This window comes from Pseudophryne corroboree, chromosome 9 (genome assembly GCF_028390025.1).
Source record: "Pseudophryne corroboree isolate aPseCor3 chromosome 9, aPseCor3.hap2, whole genome shotgun sequence".
In the NCBI taxonomy this organism is placed as follows: Eukaryota; Metazoa; Chordata; class Amphibia; order Anura; family Myobatrachidae; genus Pseudophryne; species Pseudophryne corroboree.
In genome coordinates this window covers 316667437-316684732 of record NC_086452.1, presented here as the reverse complement: position 1 = coordinate 316684732, position 17296 = coordinate 316667437, and the positions used below count along the sequence as shown (strand labels likewise).

General features: G+C 49.1%; 1 pseudogene; it reads left to right on the top strand.

Moving 5' to 3' along the window:
• Window positions 1-804: 804 nt before the first annotated feature.
• LOC134958089 (X-ray repair cross-complementing protein 5-like) overlaps window positions 805-17296 on the top strand; it is a 230080-nt pseudogene continuing 213588 nt past the window's right edge.

Here is a 17296-nt window from a genome sequence, read left to right as displayed (position 1 = left end):
TATAATCTGATGCAGGTACTTGTAAGGGACGCGTTACCTAGAAGAGCAAGGTGCTATACTGGAGGCTCTAGCATACCACACAGTATTTGACAATGTCAGATAGGGTCAAAATTGGCCCCACCGCAAGTATGCACAAACCCCGCCCTGATCTACCTGAACTCCACCCTGGTCAAGCCAAACACGCTCCTTTTTTTATAAATACCCTGCACCTTTTGCACGCTACTTAAGGCAGTCCTGCAAATATTGGGAGCATTGGGAGAAAATTAGGGTACCTCCTGGTTAGCTACAGATGTGTCCTCATAAACCTAGCCTCAATATGCCATGCAGGACGAAACACCCGGTTCAAAATTGCTGCACCAAGCGGTGTAGTGGAGAGACTTTTTCTTTAAATTTGCATCTTATTTGCACCACAGATGCAGCGAAACACCACTCAGCCTGTACCAGAGACACCGGGCTGTGACAGGGATTTGTTTTAATACATACCTCCCAACTTTTTTCTCTTTTAACTCTTTCTTCTTAAAAGAGGGAAACACACGTGGCTTTGCTGCGTGCACTCCTGAAAAAGGGGCGTGGCCTCGGGAAAGGGCGTGGCTTCATAGTGATGCTGCTATTGTAAGCCACGCCCCTTTGTTCGTCATAGCGCTCTGTGAGCTGCTGGCATGCCCCCTCTCCCTCTGTCACTCATGAATAGAAGCTGTAAAAGCAGAGCAGCAGTGACAGGAGTCCCCCAACTGCCCCCTCCACTGCGGCCTGTGGGTGGGACAGCGGGACAGTCCCCAAAAAAACGGGACTGTCCCACGAAAATCGGGACAGTTAGGAGGTATGTTAATATAAATATGTACAAGGAAGCAGATGAAGCACAACAGAACTTGGCGTGAGAAAAAGCAACATTTGAATGTATGAGCCCCATATAGGGACTATTAGGGGCATATGTACTAAGCCTTGGAGAGAGATAAAGAACGAGCCAATCAGCTGGTAACTGCCACGTTACCGGCTGTGTTTAAAAAATTACAGTTAGGAGCTGATTGGTTAGTACTTTATCTCTTTCCACTTTGACTCTCTCCAAGATGCCTATTCATCATCACTAAATGGCTCGTTACACATGTTTCGGCATATTTTATATAACGGGCCATTCATCATTAGGGGTCTGATAGGACCACCTGATACTCATCAAACTCCACATGAACAAATGCCATCTTCAGATGGTGTTTGTTTTCGGAGCCCCGCTCCTTCTTATGGGAAGCAGTTCCGGGTATGCATACAGGGATCCAGTGATCAGTGGCACTGCGCTTGCGTGACCTCAGGTTACATTAGCGCAGGAGCCAGTGACGGGGATGGGTAAGTAACGCTGCTACAGAAGTAGCAGTGTTACAGATTGCGGGGACAGCTGCTTTTTGGACCCCGATAATGAATAGACCCCCAAGGCTTAGTACATATGCCCCTTATTGTTTTAAGTTAGCATTCTTAGCAGGAGTGCCATGGAATGGTGAGTGACTAATCATATATAATTTACAATTATGTGCAAACAAGGGGCCTAATTTAGACCTAATCGCTCCTCTTCAGTTTTGCAGATGTCTGCGATCAGATAGCCGCCACTCATAGAGAGTGAAAATCAGGGCCGTAACTACGTGTGTGCGAAGTGGGCTTGGCACACAGCGCAGTTGCCCTGAGGGCGCACGGCCAGCGGCATGTAATGAGTCAAATTGACTCATTACATGCCGCCTCTAAGTCTGCGCCGTGCGCCGCGTTGTGCAGGGAGGAGAGCTACAGGGCCGGGCAGCTGAGAAGGAGGAGGAGGGAGGGGGACTGGAGCCGCAGCAGCGCTATGTCATTGGTAGTAAGCGCCGCTGCAGCATCCCCCTCTCCTTCCGTATTGGCTGCCCGGCATCCACAGCAGCGCCGGGCAGCCTATACGGAAGGAGAGGGGGATGCTGCAGCGGCGCTTACTACCAATGACATAGCGCTGCTGCGGCTCCAGTCCCCCTCCCTCCTCCTCCTTCTCACCTGCCTGCACCGAGAGGGAGATGCCAGCACGAGGAGCCTGTCAGCGGGGAGAAGGTAAGTATATCCCTCTCTCTCTCTCTCTCTCTTTCTCTCTCTCTCTCTCTGGGGGACACCGTCTGCCGCAATGTGTAAAAAGGGAGCCTGGTTGCCGCAATGTGTAAAAAGGGGGACTGGCTGCCGCAATGTGTAAAAAGGGAGCCTGGCTGCCGGGACTGGCTGCCGCAATGTGTAAAAAGGGGGACTGCCTGCCGCAATGTGTAAAAAGGGGGCCTGGCTGCTGCAATGTGTAAAAAGGGGGTCTGGCTGCCGCAATGTGTAAAAAGGGGGCCTGGCTGCTGCAATGTGTAAAAAGGGGGTCTGGCTGCTGCAATGTGTAAAAAGGGGACCTGGCTGCCGCAATGGGTAAAACAGGTGGACTGGCTGCCGCAATGTGTAAAAAGGGGGACGCTGTCTGCTGTAATGTGTAAAAAGGGGGACGCTGTCTGCTGTAATGTATAAAAGGGGCTCTACCTGGTGTAGTGGCGCTACTGTGCAGCGTAATTTGAATAATGGAGACTACTGTGCACCGTAGTATGAATTGCTATTATTTTGTGGCCACGCCCCTTCCCCATGAAGCCACGCCCCTATATATTTTTTGCGCGTCTACGGCGCGCACTGCCCCTATCTTGCATGGGGGGGATGGGGCGCCAATGTCATTTCTTGCACACAGCGCTAAAATGCCTAGTTACGGCACTGGTGAAAACCAACCCCGCGCAACTGTGCGAATGCATGCGTACAGCTGCAAATCATTCGCAACTCACCATCAAATGATTTTTCCAGTCTGTGCGTAGCCCAGACGATACAAACAGGCTGATCGGGGCTGGAGCTGACGTCACACACCTTCCCAGAAAACGCTTGGGCACGCCTGCGTTTTTCCTGACACTCCCAGAAAACGGCCAGTTACCACCCCCAAACGCCCTCTTCCCGTCAATCACCTTGCGTACGCCTAGCGATCTAAATTTTCACACCATTCTTTTGCAGTTTGGTCTTGCGCCTGCGCATTGCGGTCCGTACCCATGCACAGTCGTTCGATAATTGCAGAACAGCGATTAGGTGTGGATTAGGGCCAAGGTTTGTGCATCTTCTTTGTGTATAGAATGGCACATTGGTGGTCATTCCGAGTTGTTCGCTCGCAAGCTGCTTTTAGCAGCTTTGCACACGCTAAGCCGCCGCCTACTGGGAGTGAATCTTAGCTTCTTAAAATTGCGAACGAAAGATTCGCAATATTGCGAAAAGACATCTCTGTGCAGTTTCTGAGTAGCTCGAGACTTACTCTGCCAGTGCGATCAGTTCAGTGCTTGTCGTTCCTGGTTTGACGTCACAAACACACCCAGCGTTCGCCCAGACACTCCTCCGTTTCTCCAGCCACTCCCGCGTTTTTCCCAGAAACGGTAGCGTTTTTTCACACACTCCCATAAAACGGACAGTTTCCGCCCAGAAACACCCACTTCCTGTCAATCACATTACGATCACCAGAACGAAGAAAAAACCTCGTAATGCGGTGAGTAAAAATCCTAACTGCATAGCAAATTTACTTGGCGCAGTCGCAGTGCGAACATTGCGCATGCGCAATAAGCGGAAAATCGCTGCGATGCGAAAAAAAATACCGAGCGAACAACTCGGAATGACCACCATTGTGCTGAAATACTTCTGTGCACTGGGGGAATCTTTTAGGCTGTTAAAAATATGCAAATAGAAGTAGAGAAAAGGAACCTGTATCCTGAAAAAGTATCGCTTGTACTCAGTATCGGATCTTGCTATGGGCACACAGGATCCGCTACTGGTGCCCCCCGGAGCTCGGTAGATGTGGTGCTGGGCGGTGCACCGCACTGCATTGTGGGAGCGGCACGTAGACACTAGGGGTCATAATTGACTTCTAGTGTCTATGCGGTGCTATGGGAGAGACGTCATGACGTCTCTCCCATAGATCAGAGGAGCGGCGCTGGCGGACGGAGAAGGAGGGCAGTAGCGGTCGGGAAGCAGGAGCGGGGATGGTGAGTATTATTTTTTTTTTTTTAAAGTGGTGCAACTAGGGGGCACAACTCTACAGGGGGCACAGTACTGGGGGGCCCAGCGCAACTAGGGGGCACAACTCTACTGGGGACACAACTCTACAGGGTGCATAACTCACCACGCCCCTTCTCCGTGAAGCCACGCCCCTATTTTTTCCGCCCGGGGCGCCCCAAAGTCTAGATCTGGCCCTGCTTGTTGTACTTGCAGAGAAAAACCAAAATACAGTACAAAAACACGTCCATGTATGTGAGTAAATCTCTGCTCATATCGTCCTGTCAGGCAAGCCATGTCAGCGCACCACTATTTGCAGATTAATTGGCCACTGAGCATTAAATAAAATAAAAGCAAAATGTAATCATGAAAAAGCGGCATTTCCGCTGTAACAGGATCAGAGGCGTAACTAGGGTTTTTGGAGCCCAGGGCAAGATCAATAATGATGCCCCCCCCCCCCCCCAAAAAAAAATACAAAGGGAGAGTATGTGCACACGCCACCGGTGTCACTGTATATATAGATGTCAGGGTGTGTATGTATAGATGTAGGTGCAGTGGTTAAAGTGGAATGTTTGAAGGGGGAAAAGGGCGTGGTCACGCAAAAGGGGTGTGTCCTTCAGTGTAGTAGGACCCCTTATACTATCTAGTACTGGTGCCCCTTTCACATTATAGCACACGGTATGAGCCGAAATTTACATTATAGCACACGGTATGAGCCAAAATTCACGTTACACCACACGGTATGAGCCAAAATTCACGTTACACCACACGGTATGAGCCAAAATTCACATTACACCACACGGTATGAGCCAAAATTCACGTTACACCACACGGTATGAGCCAAAATTCACGTTACACCACACGGTATGAGCCAAAATTCACATTACACCACACAGTATGAGCCAAAATTCACATTACACCACACGGTATGAGCCAAAATTCACATTACGCCACATGGTATGAGTCAAAATTTACATTATGCCAGACGGTATGAGCCAAAATTCACATTACGCCACACGGTATGAGCCAAAATTCACATTACGCCACACGGTATGAGCCAAAAGTCACAATATGCCACACGGTATGAGCCAAAATTCACGCTACGCCACACAGTACGAGTCAAAATTTACATTACGCCACACAGTATGAGCCGAAATTCACACTATGCCACACGATGTGAGCAGAAATTCACCCTATGCCACACGATACGAGCTGAAATTCACCCTATGCCACACGATACGAGCTGAAATTCATGCTATGCCACACGGTATGCCCCCAGCAGTGCCAGATACACATCATGATGACCACAGCAGTGCGCTACATGTAATAACCCCAGTAGTGCTCACTGCTGCTGAACTTCTGGGTGCCGCTGCTGCTCCAGTTTGAGGGGAGGAAATTAGAGAAGAGAGCACAGAGTGTACCTGTCCTGAGTCCTGCCCCTCACTGAAGTCCTCTGGCGGCCATCTGAAATATGGCGATGGCTCATGGGCAAACCTAAGCTTGCAGTCTGACAGCCAATCAGGAGCCAATGCTGCCGGCCTGCAAGCTCCGATTGGCTGACGGTCAACACCAAAAGCAGCGCGCAGCAGGGGGAGGAATCGATCTGCATGCTCGGCGGGGGCCAGACATTGTGCACGCCTATGCATAGTATATGTATATAATATTCATATGGACAGAGGTACTGTAAGTTTTAATTTTCAGTGTAAGTACAGTACACACACACAGAGAGCCCTAGTGACAAGTGCACAGTGAGGCAGCAGCCTGCAGTGATCACTAAATAAAGGACACACTGCAGAATGATGCCAGATAGTGCACAACCCCATACCCTGATATCAGACACCTGCCGGCAGCAGCTCAGGACGGGCGGTCGCTGCACTGTACACGGGGGGTCATTCCGAGTTGTTCGCTCGGTAAAAATCTTCGCATCGCAGCGATTTTCCGCTTAATGCGCATGCGCAATGTCCGCACTGCGACTGCGCCAAGTAAATTTGCTATGCACTTAGGAATTTTACTCACGGCATTTTCTTCGTTCTGGCGATCGTAATGTGATTGACAGGAAATGGGTGTTACTGGGCGGAAACAGGCCGTTTTATGGGCGTGTGGGAAAAAACGCTACCGTTTCCGGAAAAAACGCAGGAGTGGCTGGAGAAACGGAGGAGTGTCTGGGCGAACGCTGGGTGACGTCAAACCAGGAACGACAAGCAGTGAAATGATCGCAGATGCCGAGTAAGTCTGAAGCTACTCAGAAACTGCTACGAGGTGTGTAATCGCAATATTGCGAATACATCGTTCGCAATTTTAAGATGCTAAGATTCACTCCCAGTAGGCGGCGGCTTAGCATGAGCAAATCTGCTAAAATTCACTTGCGAGCGAACAACTCGGAATGACCCCCACGCTCCCAGACCCTGCCTCCGGCTGCAGGGCAGCCTGCTCTCTGTGCTCCCGGACTGTCGGACCCTCCGCCGTAAACAAGACGTTCACGCTGCACCCCCGGCACCATACGCTCCACTCCACAGCATGCAGAGGGTGGGAGAATAGAGCCGGTAGTCTCCGGCGATCTTATGCCCCCATCTTTCCCTGGGGAAGGGGAGGGGGAGGCGGGGATGATGGCGCCACTGTCGGGCAGCTATTTTACATGAAGGGGGAGAGCTACTCCACTGAGTGGATGCGGCGGGAGTACTCTGCTGGGATGACACTACAGTGACACTAACCTGGGCCCCCCCTCAGGCGGATCTGCCACAGCGCCCAGGGCATGAGCCCTGCTCGCCCTGCCCTTGTTACGCCACTGATGTTGGTGTATGAATAGGTGTCAGTGTATATATAGGTGTCAGTGTGTGCATGTCGGTGTATGTATAGGTGACAGCGTGTGTATGTGGTGATGTGTTACATCTGTGTGTATGTGTGATATATACGGTACAGTAACAGAGGTGTGTTATACACAATAACAGCCCCCACAGAACATTACAGAGGACATTAGAAGCCCCCTCACAAAGAGCCTCAGAGATCTCTACAGTGCATGACACACACAAACATGATACATACATCACACACAGTACAAGTTACATATAACATACATAATAAATACATGATATATATACATGATATATACATACATGATAAATGCAGGAGGCACACACATGTGATGGACCTGGCAGATGATGCGGCCACTGGCCTCCATGCAGTGCTTCAGGGGCCCCCTCCAGACGTCGGCTTTGAAGTCGGCAACAATCACCCCCAGCTTGGCCAGCCAGAACCGGCCTACAAGTAGCGGGGCTCATTCCCCAGCAGCAGGGCCACCGTGTCCCTGGGGCTAGGGCTGGTCGGGGAGAGCACCGAGGCAGCCTGGGAGCTCACCACCTCCAGCAGCTTGAAAGTCCGAAAGGACGCTGCGGAGCTGCAGTAAGAAGATACATGGGAGAGAGAACGCCCCCTGATCATCCAGCGCTGCAGCCGGGAGGCCCGCACACCACCCCGGCTGAGGCCACCTTCAGCCAGGAGGCTCGCACTGCACCCCACACATCCTCCAGCAGCGGCTGCAGCGGTACCCGTGGCCATACAGCGCTGTACACTCCCTTCAGCCGGGAGGCCCACACAGTGCCGATGCTCAATAACCATTTGGGGGTGGGATCCTCATGCGGCTGGGGATATAATGAAAAACACTTCAGTGGATACGCTGTCCTTGCAGCGCCCCCCTCTCCTGGCTCTGCAATGGCGCCCAGGGCACGTGCCCTGCTCGCACCCCCCTAGTTACGCCACTGCTCGGTAAGGACCATGGGGAGAGACGGGCTCCGCAGGAGACATGGGCACTTTAAGAAAGAATTTAGTTCCTGGTGTGCACTGGCTCCTCCCTCCTCCAGACCTCAGTTTGATTCTGTGCCCAGAGGAGCTGGGTGCTTTTCAGTGAGCTCTCCTGAGTTTGCTGATAGATAGTTTTTTGTTAGGTTTTTTATTTTCAGGGAGCTCTGCTGGCAACAGACTCCCTGCATCGTGGGACTGAGGGGAGAGAAGCAGCCCTACTCTCTGAAGCTAGGTCCTGCTTCTTTGGCTACTGGACACCATTAGCTCCAGAGGGATCGGTACGCAGGATCTCACCCTCGCAGAGCCGGAAGACTGAAGCCGGGTGAGTATGAGAAGCAAGAAGACTTCACAGGCGGCAGAAGACTTTGTGATCTTCACTGGAGGTAACGCACAGCACTGCAGCTGTGCGCCATTGCTCCACACAACTACACATACTCCGGTCACTGTTAGGGCGCAGGGCGCAGGGGGGGGGGGGGGTGGGGGGGCGCCCTGGGCAGCATTTGGGACCTCATTCTGGCAAATGAACACATATATAAAGCTGGGCACTGTATATGTATGTAGGAGCCCCCGCCAAAGAAATAAAATTTAAGCGGGACAGAAGCCCGCCACCGAGGGGGCGGGGCTTCTCCCTCAGCACTCACCAGCGCCATTTTTTCTCCACAGCACGCTGAGAGGAAGCTCCCCAGGCTCTCCCCTGCTGATACACGGTAGAAGAGGGTTGAAAAGAGAGGGGGGACACATAATTAGGCGCAAAAAAGTATATAAACAGCTGCTACTGGGGTAACATTAAGTTACTGTGTTATTCCTGGGTTATATAGCGCTGGGGTGTGTGCTGGCATACTCTCTCTCTGTCTCTCCAAAGGGCCTCGTGGGGGAACGGTCTTCAGAAAGGACATTCCCTGTGTGTGTGGTGTGTCGGTACGCTTGTGTCGATATGTCTGACGTGGAAGGCTATGTGGGAGAGGAGCGGGAGCAAATGAATGTGGTGTCTCCGCCGACGGTGCCGACACCTGATTGGATGGATATGTGGAAGGTTTTAAATGATAATGTTAATTCTTTGCATAAAAGATTAGACAAGGCTGATGCATTGGGACAGTCAGGGTCTCAACCCGTGCCTGATCCTATGTCTCAGGGACCGTCGGGGTCTCATAAGCGCCCACTATCCCAAATTGTTGACACAGATACCGATATGGATTCTGACTTCAGTGTTGATTACGATGATGCAAAGTTACAGCCAAAGTTGGCTAAATCACTCCGATATATGATTATAGCAATTAAGGAGGTTTTGCACATCACAGAGGAAACCCCTGTCCCTGACACAAGGGTTTATATGTATAAGAGAAAGAAACCTGAGGTAACTTTTCCCCCCTCACACGAACTGAATGAGTTATGTGAAAAAGCTTGGGAATCTCCAGATAAAAAACTGCAGATTTCCAAACGGATTCTTATGGCGTATCCTTTCCCGCCAACGGACAGGTTACGATGGGAATCCTCCCCTAGGGTGGACAAAGCTTTAACTCGCTTATCCAAAAAGGTAGCCCTGCCGTCCCAGGGTACGGCTACCCTCAAGGATGCTGCTGATCGCAAACAGGAGGGTACCCTGAAGTCCATTTATACACATTCAGGTACCTTACTCAGACCGGCAATCGCATCGGCCTGGGTCTGTAGTGCAGTAGCGGCATGGACTGATACCTTATCAGAGGAGTTTGATACCCTAGATAGGGATACTGTTTTATTGACCCTGGGACATATTAAATACGCTGTCCTTTATATGAGAGATGCTCAAAGAGACATTAGTCTGCTGGGTTCTAGAATAAACGCTATGTCGATTTCTGCCAGAAGGGTCCTGTGGACTCGGCAATGGACAGGTGATGCTGACTCAAAACGGCATATGGAGGTTTTACCTTACAGGGGTGAGGAATTGTTCGGTGAAGGTCTATCGGACCTGGTCTCCACAGCTACAGCTGGAAAATAAAAAATTTTGACCTAAGGTTCCCTCACAGACTAAGAGAGCACCGCATTATCAAATGCAGTCCTTTCGTTCACAAAGAAACAAGAAAGTCCGAGGTGCGTCCTTTCTTGCCAGAGGGAAGAAGCTGCACAATACAGCTAGTTCCCAGGAACAGAAGTCCTCCCCGGCCTCTGCAAAATCCACCGCATGACGCTGGGGCTCCACTGGCGGAGACGGGGCCAGTGGGGGCGCGTCTTCGGAATTTCAGCCACATGTGGGTTCACTCCCAGGTGGATCCCTGGGCAATAGAAATTGTGTCTCAGGGTTACAAGCTGGAATTCAAAGAGGTGCCTCCTCGCCAGTTTTTCAAATCGTCCCTACCGTCTTACCCCCCTAGAGAGGGAGATACTGTTAAATGCAATACAAAAATTTTATCTTCAGCAGGTGGTGGTTGAGGTTCCCCTCCTTCAACAGGGAAGGCGCTATTATTCGACCATGTTTGTGGTTCCGAAACTGGACGGTTCGGTCAGACCCATATTGAATTTAAAATCTCTGAACCTATACTTGAAGAGGTTCAAGTTCAAGATGGAATTGCTAAGAGCGGTCATCGCGAGCCTGGAAGGGGGGATTTTATGGTGTCACTGGACATAGAGGATGCGTACCTTCATGTCCCCATTTTTCCACCTCATTAGGCGTACCTAAGATTTGCGGTACAGGACTGTCATTACCAATTTCAGATGTTGCCGTTTGGTCTCTCAACGGCTCCGAGGATTTTCACCAAGGTAATGTCGGAAATTATGGTGCTCCTGCGCAAGCAGGGTGTCACAATTATCCCGTACTTGGACGATCTCCTCATAAAAGCGAGATAAAGAGAGCAGTTGCTGAACAGCGTATCTCTTTCACTGAAAGTGTTACAACAACACGGCTGGATTCTCAATATCCCAAAGTCGCAGTTGGTTCCTACGACTCGTCTGCCCTTCTTGGGCATGATTCTGGACACGACCCAGAAAAGGGTTTATCTTCCGATAGAAAAAGCCCGGGAACTTATGACTCTGGTCAGGAACCTTTTGAAAACAAGACAGGTGTCCGTGCATCATTGCACTTGAGTCCTGGGAAAGATGGTGGCCTCATACAAGGCCATTCCCTTTTGCAGGTTCCATGCGAGGACTTTCCAATGGTATCTGTTGGACGAGTGGTCCGGATCACATTTACAGGTGCATCGGTTGATCACCCTGTCCCCCAGGGCCAGGGTGTCACTCCTGTGGTGGCTGCAGAGTGCTCACCTTCACGAGGGCCGCAGATTCAGCATTCAGGATTGGATCCTGGTGACCACGGACGCAAGCCTCCGCGGTTGGGGAGCAGTCACACAGGGAAGAAATTTCCAGGGTCTTTGGTCAAGTCGAGAGACTTGTCTGCACATCAACATCCTGGAACTAAGGGCCATATACAACTCCCTATGTCAAGCGGAGGCCTTACTTCGCGAGCAACTAGTTCTGATCCAGTCAGACAACATCAACGCAGTGGCTCATGTAAACCGTCAAGGCGGCACAAGGAGCAGAGCAGCAATGGCCGAAGCCACCAGGATTCTTCGCTGGGCGGAGAATCATGTAAGTGTACTGTCAGCAGTGTTCATTCCGGGAGTGGACAACTGGGAAGCAGACTTTCTCAGCAGACACGACCTACACCCGGGAGAGTGGGGACTTCATCCAGAAGTCTTTGCACAGATTGTGAGTCGGTGGGAACTGCCACAGATAGACATGATGGCGTCCCGCCTCAACCAAAAGCTGCAGAGGTATTGCGCCAGGTCAAGAGACCCTCAGGCAGTAGCGGTAGACGCCCTCGTGACACCGTGGGTGTTCCGGTCCGTCTATGTATTTCCTCCTCTTCCTCTCATACTAAAGGTGTTTAGAATAGTAAGAAGAAAAGGAGTGAGAACAATCCTCGTTGTTCCAGATTGGCCACGACGGACCTGGCATCCAGATCTGCAGAAAATGCTCACGGAAGATCCGTGGCCTCTTCCTCTAAGGCAGGACCTGTTGCAACAGGGTCCCTGTCTGTTTCAAGACTTACCGCGGCTGCGTTTGACGGCATGGCGGTTGAACACCGGATCCTAGCGGAAAAAGGTATTCCGGTGGAGGTTATCCCTACGCTGATAAAGGCTAGGAAGGAAGTAACAGCAAAACATTATCACCGTATATGGCGAAGATATGTTTCTTGGTGTGAGACCAGGAATGCTCCTACGGAAGAATTCCATCTGGGCCGTTTCCTTCACTTCCTACAAACTGGAGTGGATTTGGGCCTTAAATTAGGCTCCATTAAGGTCCAGATTTCGGCCCTATCCATTTTCTTTCAAAAAGAATTGGCTTCTCTCCCAGGAGTTCAGACTTTTGTTAAGGGAGTACTGCATATTCAGCCTCCGTTTGTGCCTCCGGTGGCGCCTTGGGACCTTAATGTGGTCTTGGGCTTCCTAAAGTCACACTGGTTTGAACCACTGAAAACGGTGGGGTTGAAATATCTCACATGGAAGGTGGTCATGTTATTAGCCCTGGCTTGGGCTAGGCGAGTGTCGGAATTAGCGGCTTTGTCACATAAAAGCCCCTATCTGGTTTTCCATATGGATAGAGCGGAATTGCGGACACGTCCTCAGTTCCTGCCAAAAGTGGTTTCATCCTTTCATATGAACCAAACTATTGTGGTGCCTGTGGCTACACGGGACTTAGAGGATTCCGAGTCCCTTGATGTGGTCAGGGCTTTGAAAATTTATGTAGCCAGGACGGCTAGAGTCCGAAAAACAGAAGCACTGTTTTTTCTTTATGCAGCCAACAAGCTCGGCGGCCCTGCTTCAAAGCAGACTCTTGCTCGCTGGATCTGTAACACGATTCAGCAAGCGCATTCTACTGCAGGATTGCCGTTACCTAAATTGATCAAGGCCCATTCCACTAGGAAAGTGGGCTCTTCTTGGGCGGCTGCCCGAGGGGTCTCGGCACTACAGCTGTGTCGAGCTGTTACTTGGTCGGGTACAAACACCTTTGCAAAATTCTATAAGTTTGATACCCTGGCTGAGGAGGACCTCATGTTTGCTCAATCGGTGCTGCAGAGCCATCCGCACTCTCCTGCCCGTTTGGGAGCTTTGGTATAATCCCCATGGTCCTTACGGAGTCCCCAGCATCCTCTAGGATGTTAGAGAATATAAGATTTTACTCATCGGTAAATCTATTTCTCGTAGTCCGTAGAGGATTCTGGGCGCCCATCCCAAGTGCGGACTTCTTCTGCAATACTTGTATATAGTTATTGCTTCAATAAGGGTTACGTTATTGTTGCATCGGGCGTGAACTGATGCTATGTTATTGTCATACTGTTTACTGGATTGTTATCACAAGTTATACGGTGTGATTGGTGTGGCTGGTTTGAATCTTGCCCTTGGATTAACAAAAATCCTTTCCTCGTACTGTCCATATCCTCTGGGCACAGTTCTCTAATACCCCTTTCACATCGCACAAATAACCCGGTATCGTCACGGCATATTGCCGTGTCGACATGGGGCAGTGTGCGATGTGAAAGCACTTTCGGCGAAATAGCAGGTCGCCTGACCCGGTAATTCAACCCGGTATAAAAGAAGGATTATACCCGGGTTGAATACCGGGTCAGGTGCAGTGTGAATGGGAGCCGCGTCGATGCGACACGGTTCCCATTCACAGCATAGGGAGAGGCGGCGCAGGAGATGAGCTCATCTCCCAGCGCCGCCTCCACCCCCGCCCCTGCTGCTGCTGGGATCCGGCATTTGCGATCTGAATGCGGTATAACTGAGGTCTGGAGGAGGGGCAGAGAGGGAGGAGCCAGTGCACACCAGGAACTAAATTCTTTCTTAAAGTGCCCATGTCTGCTGTGGAGCCCGTCTCTCCCCATGGTCCTTACGGAGTCCTCAGCATCCTCTACGGACTACGAGAAATAGATTTACCGGTAAGTAAAAATTTATATATATATATATATATATATAGTCGAAAAGAGAAACGGGGGCGCTCAGATATCACGGTGCACTACCATTAATAAATAATAAAATATGAAATCAAGTGTATAGAATACGTGACACTTCCTCTAAAGTAAGAGTGGCAGCAACCTTAAGCAATAAATATGTGTTTGGAAAACACATAAACAAGATTTTCAGAAAGTGAAGAAAAGGGCGCCTATAGTGTCTAATAAAATTATAGAGCTGGTGTGATTGAGAACAGGATACTACTTATCTGTCATAAATAGACTTTTGCTTCAGTCATAGGACCAGTACAGGTACATGAAAAAAGAAGAACAAAATAACATAGCGCGTACTGTTTTTACGCAATCACAATCTACAGATCATATAAACCAATTGTGTGTTAAAAAACTTTCTGGGTAAAGGTAAATCCCACAAATTTAAAATCCACAGCCAGGGATTTTGTTTTAAAAGTTTTTCACCATAATAAAACACACATAAAACATAAAGGTAGAAGTATAAAATATACAGTTTTCAATCTATAGATAAAATGAACCAATTATGTGTTTAAAACTTTCTGGGTATATGCAAGTCCCAAAAATTTGCATCAGTCCCAACGCGTTTCATCCTTAATTAGACTTCCCCATGATGAAGTCTAATTAAGGACGAAACGCGTTGACACTGATGCACCTGAACTTCCCTTATGGGCAGATAAGCTGTTTTAATACTTATTTTTTGTACGTTTGAAATTTTACTATTTATCTTGGATGCTTACGAAAAATCTGATGTATCCCAGTCCTAATATGGACAAATAAGCTTATCATTCAATTTTATCTTGTACGCTCGCATTACTTCTACCTTTCATGTTTTATGTGTTTTATTAAATTTTGTGAAAAACTTTTAAAAAATCCCTGGCTGTGGATTTCAAATTTTTGGGACTTGCATATACCCAGAAAGTTTTAAACACATAATTGGTTCATTTTATCTATAGATTGAAAACTGTATATTTTATACTTCTACCTTTATGTTTTATGTGTGTTTTATTATGGTGAAAAACTTTTAAAACAAAATCCCTGGCTGTGGATTTTAAATTTGTGGGATTTACCTTTACCCAGAAAGTTTTTTAACACACAATTGGTTTATATGATCTGTAGATTGTGATTGCGTAAAAACAGTACGCGCTATGTTATTTTGTTCTTCTTTTTTCATGTACCTGTACTGGTCCTATGACTGAAGCAAAAGTCTATTTATGACAGATAAGTAGTATCCTGTTCTCAATCACACCAGCTCTATAATTTTATTAGACACTAGTAGGCGCCCTTTTCTTCACTTTCTGAATATATATATATATATATATATATATATATATATATATATATATGATTTGCGCCAAATAAATGTGCCCCCCCCCCCCCCCCTCCCTCGTTTTTTGTCCCCTGTTCCTTGGTTCAGCAGGGGAGAGTCCGGGAGCAGCTTCTCTGCAGCATGCTGTGGAGAAAATGGCGCTGGTTAGTGCTGGAGGATCAAGCCCCGCCCCCTCGATGGCGGGCTTCGGTCCCGCTCATTTTTTTATACTGGCGGGGGTTTTATAATATACTGCCTCCGCAGGATCTAACAATGGTGCCAGTGTTATGTGAGGTTATTATTGCTGGCCAGTGTGCCCCCCCTGCGCCCTGCACCCGCTGCACGGTACCTCTCTGAAGATCTGAAGTCTTCTGCCGCCTTTGTCATTTTCTTACTTCATATACTTACCCGGCTTCTATCTTCCGGCTCTGTGAGGAGGACGGCGGCGCGGCTCTGGGACGAACAGCGAGGACGACACCTGTGTTCCGACCCTCTGGAGCTAATGGTGTCCAGTAGCCTAAGAAACAGAGCCTATCAGTAAAGTAGGTCTGCTTCTCTCCCCTCAGTCCCACGAAGCAGGGAGCCTGTTGCCAGCAGTGCTCCCTGAAAATAAAAAAACCTATCAAAAGTCTTTTCATAGAAACTCAGTAGAGCTCCCCTGTAGTGCACCCAGTCTCCTCTGGACCCAGGATCTAACTGAGGTCTGGAGGAGGGGCATAGAGGGAGGAGCCAGTGCACACCCATCTAAAGTCTTAGAGTGCCCATGTCTCCTGCGGAGCCCGTCTATACCCCATGGTCCTTACGGAGTCCCCAGCATCCTCTAGGACGTAAGAGAAAATCACATTAATCACCATTAAATGGTTAAAATCCTCTGACATACACTGGAATAAGGCAAAGATACACAGTTGAAGTCCCCTTAAATAGCATTCTTGAGTATGTGATGCTGATTTCCTTAGTGCTTTTCACTACTTGAAAGACAAGTGTCTCCCTATCACAATGTAACACTTTGCTGTGATAATGGTAATGGAAGACACTCAGAACAGAACATAATTCAGACCTGATTGCTGCTGTGCGTTTTCGCACAGTGGACGATCAGGTCTGAACTGCACAGGTGCCGCAGTGCGCCGACGCATGCCAGAGATGCGATAGGCAGCTCAGCCCAGCGATCGCCTCTGCCTGATTGACAGGCAGAGGCATTCGCTGGGCGGGAGGGGGTGTGCAGGCGGTGTTGGGCCACTGTTTTGGGGGCGCGGTCCGAGCAACGCAGGTGTGACCGGACTCTTTTGGGGGGGGGGGCGAAAGCGGCCCACAGCGGCTGCGTGATGTCACATGCAGCTGCTACGATCTGAAGAGCCAAGGTTAGCTCCCTTCCAGTGTGCAGGAGCTGCGCAGGTAGGGAGCTACTCTTCAGGCACAAAAGCATCGCCACCGTGGGATGCTTTTGTACCTGTGCGCGGGGGCAGACTAGCCCTGTGTTGGGCGTCCCCCTGCATGTCTGTCAAAAGTGATCGTAGATGTGCTAAATTTAGCACATCTATGGTTAAGTCTGAATTACCCCGATAGTGTAGAGATCATTTAAAAAAAAACATGTTTAAAATACACGATCCACTTACAATAAATGGCAAAGAAAAACAACATAACATGAAGCTCCATTATGGCATAACAGCATCAGCCTGGGGTATCCCAGGAATCACAGATGTTCCAGAGTAAGTAGGTTCCAAGCTATTTACGGGAACTTCAACAGTGTATCTTTGCCTTACTCCAGTGGATATCAGAGGATTGTGTACTTTTTATGGTGATTAATGTGATTATCTTTTGAGTAATACACACTGGTGTTTTTAATGTTTAATTGAACTTGGTATCTGGAGAGTGCTCATAATATTGTGCAAAGATTTTTTTGTTTCATTATTGTTAAATGAGTTCATATGGGATGTGTACTCTTTTGCACCTTTTGTAGCTGCACCCCAGGTTCTATTGCGCACTTTAAAAAAAAATATTTCTGCTGCCGGGTACACTGGTATTCCACAGGGAATAACATCGGGGTGTAGAGTTGGATCTTGATCCGAGGCACCAACAGGCTAAAGCTTTGACTGTTTCCGGGATGCATTGCACCGCCTCCTCTATAACCCCGCCTCCAGGCACTGTAGCTCATTTTGTTAGTTGGTGCCTGCAGTGCAGGCACCAACTGG